Source organism: Uranotaenia lowii, chromosome 3 (genome assembly GCF_029784155.1).
Source record: "Uranotaenia lowii strain MFRU-FL chromosome 3, ASM2978415v1, whole genome shotgun sequence".
NCBI lineage: Eukaryota > Metazoa > Arthropoda > Insecta > Diptera > Culicidae > Uranotaenia > Uranotaenia lowii.
This window is the reverse complement of record NC_073693.1, coordinates 210,241,395-210,248,497: the sequence shown is the minus strand read 5'-3', so window position 1 is coordinate 210,248,497 and position 7,103 is coordinate 210,241,395.

Sequence of the window (7,103 nt, the reverse complement as noted above, 5' to 3'; positions counted from 1 at the left end):
AATTTCAGTCGGTTCGGTTTGGATGGCGGTGGGCGTCAGATGTCTCCTTCATTTACAGCCGAACAACTTTATCGCTGGCCCCTTCTGGGTCTCTCTGAAGCCCACCCCCTCATTCGGCACTTCACTTTGGCGAATTTTCCGCCGCACTTTGGCCTACACCACCCCCAGCCATCCGCCGACGACCGTTTGCCAGTTGTTTGCCTGGACTGGAAAATTCCACCCGACGAACGTCGAAATTTGTGTTGTGTTACATCTTCATTAACATAAGAGTTGGCTGCTTGTTTTACGCAGTTGGAAGTGCGTTATTTTAACAGCAGCAGCAGCAATGTTGCCGTTTGAATGATCATGACTTCAAAGATGTGTAGGACTATGTGTGAATGTGTGCTTTTCTCCTCCTAGTTCAAATGTTTGTTCAGCCCCCCAACAGAAATGGGGCCGTCTGAGCAAGAGTGCATTCAACACCACTTTCTGAGATTTAAAAGATTTCCATAAATTTATGATGATGACTAAAAATATATATATATTTTTTTTATTTGCTCAACTAACAATGAAATACAAGATTTTTTAGTTTATGTTCATGGATGAACATTCAACAGTTGCAGGAAAATTCATTAGATTTTCAGTCCACATAACATTTTTTTTATCTTCGCAGCATGTTGTACAAGATATCCCTAAACACCACGATTAACCTTGTTTTGATAGACTTACCACCGTAAATATTTTCTCAACCGGAGATGTAGTCGAATTTAGAACAACACAAAGAGCCTACACTTTCATGATTCCTAATAGTTGATTTTAATCTCATTACTTTTTAAACTTTGTCCTAAGAACTGTCTTTCTTAATAACCCATGATTGAAGATACAATTTTCCAGTCATTAGTGTTCATTGTCAATGTGCGGGTTTTCTTAATTTCTAGATAAATGGATCTTCAACCTCTTTTATCTGATGAAAACAAACAAAAATGTTATATCAATTGTTCTTAAATAATTTATCAAGAGCTTACAATCAGAAGTTCGATCGTTAATTCTGACCACTTGATAGGCTTAGGAAAAGTTGTTGCCAAGGTTGTAGCGCAGACACCAGATACCCAGACTGACCACTGAAGGCTAATTTTGGCACCCAATCCGCAAAGCTATCTACCGGTTATCGTGAAAATAACGGGCAACCGCAGTAGAGAAAAAAATCACACACATATTTGTATTATACTGTATTATTTGTGAACACACTCGTTTTTATAAGATATTTTTGGTTGAAAAAAAAATGGTTACATGACATGAAAAATCGGTAAAGAACCGTTTTTTAAATTAAAGTGCATTGACCAACTGGGTCTAAAGAACTTGTTTTGCACGATTTAAAACTATCTACCCAAGCAACCAGAATTCTCCTAAAAAGATTCCATAGAAGCTTAATCAGCTCTCGTTTGTGTCTGAAGAGAATGCTAATCAGCCCAAAATTTAAGTTCTTAAAGCTACATTCAAGTTCGTTTAGGTGGCTGTAGAGAACGCCATTCAGCTTCTAAGAGAATATCAAAAAACTTCTACGCGCCGTAAAAAAAATCCGTTTGACAGATTGCTCTGACAACCAGACGCAGATTCTTAGGTTGCTGGTCTATCTCATTGGTTTTAATTATATTGTTTTGATTACAAATGCTGCTTACGCCTACAGAATTGAACCGCTGCTCTCTAGGTTGCAATGAAACTCACCAGCCTCTCGACCAACCCAGCAATAGTTCATTGCCACTGTAATAATTAGTATTTAAACTTAATATCATTTGAGATAATTGAATAGGTTGGTCAATAGATTGTACCTTATTTCGTTTAAAGGACTTCAGTACCCAATATGAATAATAACAAAAATTCGCATAATCAAAAATTTATTCGAATATCTTAACATTTATGAGAAAAATTCGAAAAAATCTTGAATTCCATTTGTAAATATCAGTACAGATATAAACAAAACAAATACCATGACAAGAAATTGACAGACATTTTTGACATGTCGCTTAGAATTCCCATAAAGGTTCTTTAAAACACCTTCAAGTATCTTAATGGTGCGTTTTAGAGTGTTACGCGAACGTTATAGACCTTCTTGAAATAAGTTCCATTAAAAGCGCTTAGAAGTTACGTTATCGATAGTTTAACCTTTCAAAGGGCGATGGAAGTTCCTGAGTAGCTTTTACGCGACTAGAGTCACCTGAAGTTCCCGTAAAACATTTTTTCAGCCAAATGTGAACTTCGGAGTTCCACCTTTAAGTAAAAATGCGACTTTTGGTTGCTTGGGTAGTTATCTAAAACAAGAAAGAACTGATTTTTATTCGAAGAATTCTTCTGTTGAAACAAACACCTTTTTTATTTAAATCAATTTCTTATGGTTGTTATCGAAATTCTTTAGAAGAAATAATTTATTTTTTCTACAGAATACTTTAGAACTTCGGTATAAAAAAATATTCGATGCAAATTTTATTAATGGGAAGGAAAATGGATTTTTATTTGCACCGAATTCAATAGAAATTTTCCTAGGTATTGGAACTTTATATAGTTTTGTATTTTTTGTAGTTAATTATTTATTGAACTAATAATCATTCAGCTTACGAATAGTTAAGATTGATTGAAGTGTGTTTATCTGGGAGGGTGCAGTCCGCCAAGCGTTTAAGCACCCTCGAATAATGCAAGATTAGGTTGTATTTTTAAATCAAAACCGATCAACAGCCAATTGATTGCTCAACATTAATATCTAATTATGATACATGCAGTAAGAATTAACAATTTCACATTGAAAGCATACCAAAGTGAAAATAATTTAGAATGGTTTTTAAAATACTAATAGGTGATTAAATCAAGACAGTCATTTGGCTAGTTAATTATCAAGTGTAGTTTTTTCTCTCTAACAGTTGGCGTTTGATTCGGGGTGATTTGTAGTTGAATGGGTTCAATCGCCTCTGATCCGTCTGGGTAACTCGTGTCTGCTGTTGTAGTCTATAAAACTCAATATGTGTTGTGTGATGTGTAATGATATGTTTGGTATAATTTAAGGTTGCTAGATTTTTTCCCGCACGTATCCGGCGGGCAAATCGGGCTATTTGAACTAAAAATCTGGCAAAATCGGGACAGTTGAGTTTTAAATTTTTAACCACACAAAACCAAGCAATTACCTGGCAAATTTGAACAATATCCCAGACTTTATAGAATAAAAATCAACAAGAAAAACACTTGAAAATTTTTTTTTATCAAAACACATCAGCAAATTTTTATTTGTATTTTGGATTTCCATAAAATCTTTCATGTTAATTTTGACTAAACTTGTCCAAAAATATTCGTTTTTGGTCACAAAAATAAAATCATAGTTGCTCGATTTGAGTTTGTTTGTTTTTTTTTTGGCGAGTAATCTCAAATTATCCGGCCAAATCTGGGCATTTTTCTGAAGAAATCAGACCAACCGGGCCGGGCCAGGCTGTTCGTGTATTTTGTACTAAATATCCGGACAAGTTCGGGAAATCTGGCAAGCTTAGTAAAATGATATACTTATGTTTTCCATCTCATGGGAAGTATACACTGACATAAGTTATAAGCTTTCAAATTTGCCAAACCGCTCTACAATAACTCGTAAGAAAACTCAGTTATGCCCAAAAATAAATTTTTCATGTTTTTTAACAGTCGAACTATTTGGTAAAAATCATCAGAAAATGATTCGATTTTAGCTAAAGGTTTAATGAAGCTAATCTTCAAAAATATTTCAACTAAATATCCACATAGCAAGTTATACTTATTTGCTTCTGAATCAGCTGGCCAAATAAACAATACCTACTTTGTTTGATAAGAGAGTTACGAGTGAAATAAAAATGCATGTTTAAGAAGACTGATCCCAAACTGTTTGTCGATACACCATACTTTTAGACGATAACTTAAGTAGCTATTTTATTGATTTAAAGAACATTTAAAAGTTTTTTCACAATATTAAACAAATGTGTTTTGACAAGTATGAAAAAAGGATTCGAACGCAATTCGAGTTTTGAAATATAGTCCACCCCACCCTGTGAAGATCGGGTTTGAATTTTAAGTGCAATTTTTGGAAAATATCCCAACTTTAAGCTTTATGGATACCATACGTACTCTTTTAAGAGTAGATGTACTTTATTTCGATCGAGAAATGGACGTACTCTTCTTTATGTGAAATCCAACAAAATGAACTCATTTTTGTTGAAAGACATTTAATCAGAAAAACGAACGTATTTCTTGCAGTTCATGTAGTTTGCAATCCTAAACAAAAACAAGAATTTCGGGAGACCTACAACTTACAACATTTTACTTCATTATTCTGCTTTCACAACACCCAAAGCGTAATCGATTTAAACAGACACAGTTTGCTTAAAAGTAAACAGATCTAAAATAATGATTTTGGGACATCCCACGCTAATAAAAAAAATAGTATTTTTTAAATTTTGTTTTGATTGTATCTCGTTTTCTAAAGTATTTCATTCTTTCAGTAATGCTCTTTTAGTTTATTTCAACTGGATTACATTTTTTCTTGGTAAACTTCACGAGTTTCCTCCGAATAATTCAACAGGAAAATACAGCCACTGACTTTTCGTTAAAAGTGTACAAGGAAATTATCAAAAATTGAATTTATGGATTTCAATTGAGAAAAAACGATTTAATTTAAAATTGATGATTATGAAATGAGTCACATAACCTCCAATATTTTGGAGGTACTTGAATGACTAACAAAATAAGAGTCTCCTGGCTTTTTTGGAAAATCATCGCATTGTACTCTTGTTGACGCTGCAGGATGGTAACCCTAAGCTAAGTTTATGTCATATATGAACTCAACATAAATATTTATTCAAAAGCATTTAAAGAAGATTTTGCGCACGATTTTTTTTTAATGAAATAAAAAAAAATGCAATATTCCATAGAATGGCTGAGATACAGTGAGCGAAAAAAGAATAGCACCACTATCTGTTGCTTGTTAAAATATGAATGTTTGAAAATCACGAAAATTTTCTTCTACAGTTTGTGATGAATTTTTTAACGAATAAATCAAGCATAAGTTTAATTTTTTTTTTGGACGTAGCTATTGGCGTTGAGGACCAAAAATGTGAAAAAAAGGGTGCGAAATAAGAATAGCACCACTTGAGTTTTTCAACAAAAACAAGATCATTTCTAAAAATTTACTGTGTAAAAGTGAATTATAATGCTTCTACGAATTATTTGAATAGATAACTGCATTTTAGGAGTTTTTCAGAATTCCAAAGGTTTTCAAAGGTTTTAAAAGGGGATTTTAAGAGATGCTCCTCTAGCGTTAAGGAATTTGATATTTGAGTTATAAAACTTTATCAAACTGCTTGATTTCTTCATTAACAATCATAAGTATGATGCAAAATGATGAAACATAGATTTGAGGCTGAGTTTCCAAAACAAGTAAACTTATGCTTGATTTATCCGTTAAGCAATTCAAAACAAACTGTGGAAGGAAATTTTCGTAATTTTCAATCATTCAAATTTCAACAAGCAAAACACATAGAGGGGCTATTCTTGTTTCGCTCACTGTATAAGCGATGAAATTTATCATGATTTTGAGGGAGTGTTCCCAAAATATTGGCCGACAGTGTATATAGGGTGGCAACGTGAAAGTATGTATGAAAACCCACCAGTGGCTGATAGGTCTTTCGACCCGAGGCGGTACGGGAAGTCTCGATCACATATTCAAATATTGTTCAAGCTTAACTCATAAACAATATTTGCAGCACAACCAAGGGGTCCGTTACCACTGGCTTGGGACAGGTTTGACTCATCTCACTCCCTTCCAACTGTTCGAAACAAATGAAAAATTCTGAAAAGGTTCCAAAGTAACCTACTCATTATTATAAATTTGTCGAGATACTCCGGCTGGCTTGAACCCACAATCCATTGTATATCAGTCTTCCGATCGTTTGATGTCCTGTCCAATCCCCGCACTAAACCCCATATAGAGTTAAGCTATTTTGAACATATGAAAAAAAATAATAACACTTTTTACATCTTACCTCTTTTTCATTTGAAAAGGATACTTGTCTTCATATAACATAATTTTCCGGAAATATCTAAAAGGCATGAACGGGCTAGCCTGGATATATACAAAAAATCTGGAATAACGGTACTCAAAAAATAAAGTTATTAACAGTGAAAAATACACCGAAACACCTAAGGTGTTTACTTAAATCCAGAAGTTTTTGGTGGATGTGTAGCATTTTCAATTTTACTTTTGGATATTTTATAAATTTTCCAAAATTATTTGATAAATTTGGAAAGTCTGTAATTGTATTAATTTAAAAAATAAATATTTGGCCTATTCGGTGAGCCGAATATTCGGCCTAATATTCAACTATTACTGCTACTATTCAAAAAAATTCTGGCTTCCCTAAAGGACATTTCTGAACCTTCGATCTTAGCGATTTATATACCAACATTTTGAAAACCATTTTTGCTCAAAAAATGAATGAAAGACTTTTATTTGCTTTGAAAATCCCCGAAATAATGATAATGCGGTTCATGAGTTTCTGGGTTTTAAAATATAGGGTGGCAACGTGAAAGTTATACACAAAATGTTTTCTACGTTCGGAATCATAAAAATTGGGTCTGAAATAGGCAAAACTTAGTTTGCTGATAGTAAAAATGTTCTTTCAAAAACTCAAAACATCTCTCAAAGGCCCGCGAAAAAACACTTTGATGAAATCAAATTTTTTTGAAGCAAACGTTTTGTTTTATGTGATGTTAAACTTTTTTCCTTTGTTTATAGTATAAACTTAATATATGTGTATAGTGTTAGTGTTATTTTTGTTGTAATATCATATCTTTTCAATCATTATTTGGCCTTGTATTCCAACTGTGTTTGTTTTTATTATTATAATTTATTTATGACCTTTTAACCACTCGGCTAACTCGGAACTGTGTTTGTGGATGGAAAATTTTCGATCGTAAATCACATTTCATGTGCGCCATTTTCAAAAAGATCAGAAGTGTATAAGGTTTGAGGTTATGGCTGAGTCCTTTGGTTAAGGTGGTATTCGTGCCGGACTTCCAATTTATCTTTTTACTTTCAATATTCGTTCCAAAATTTGTGTCCA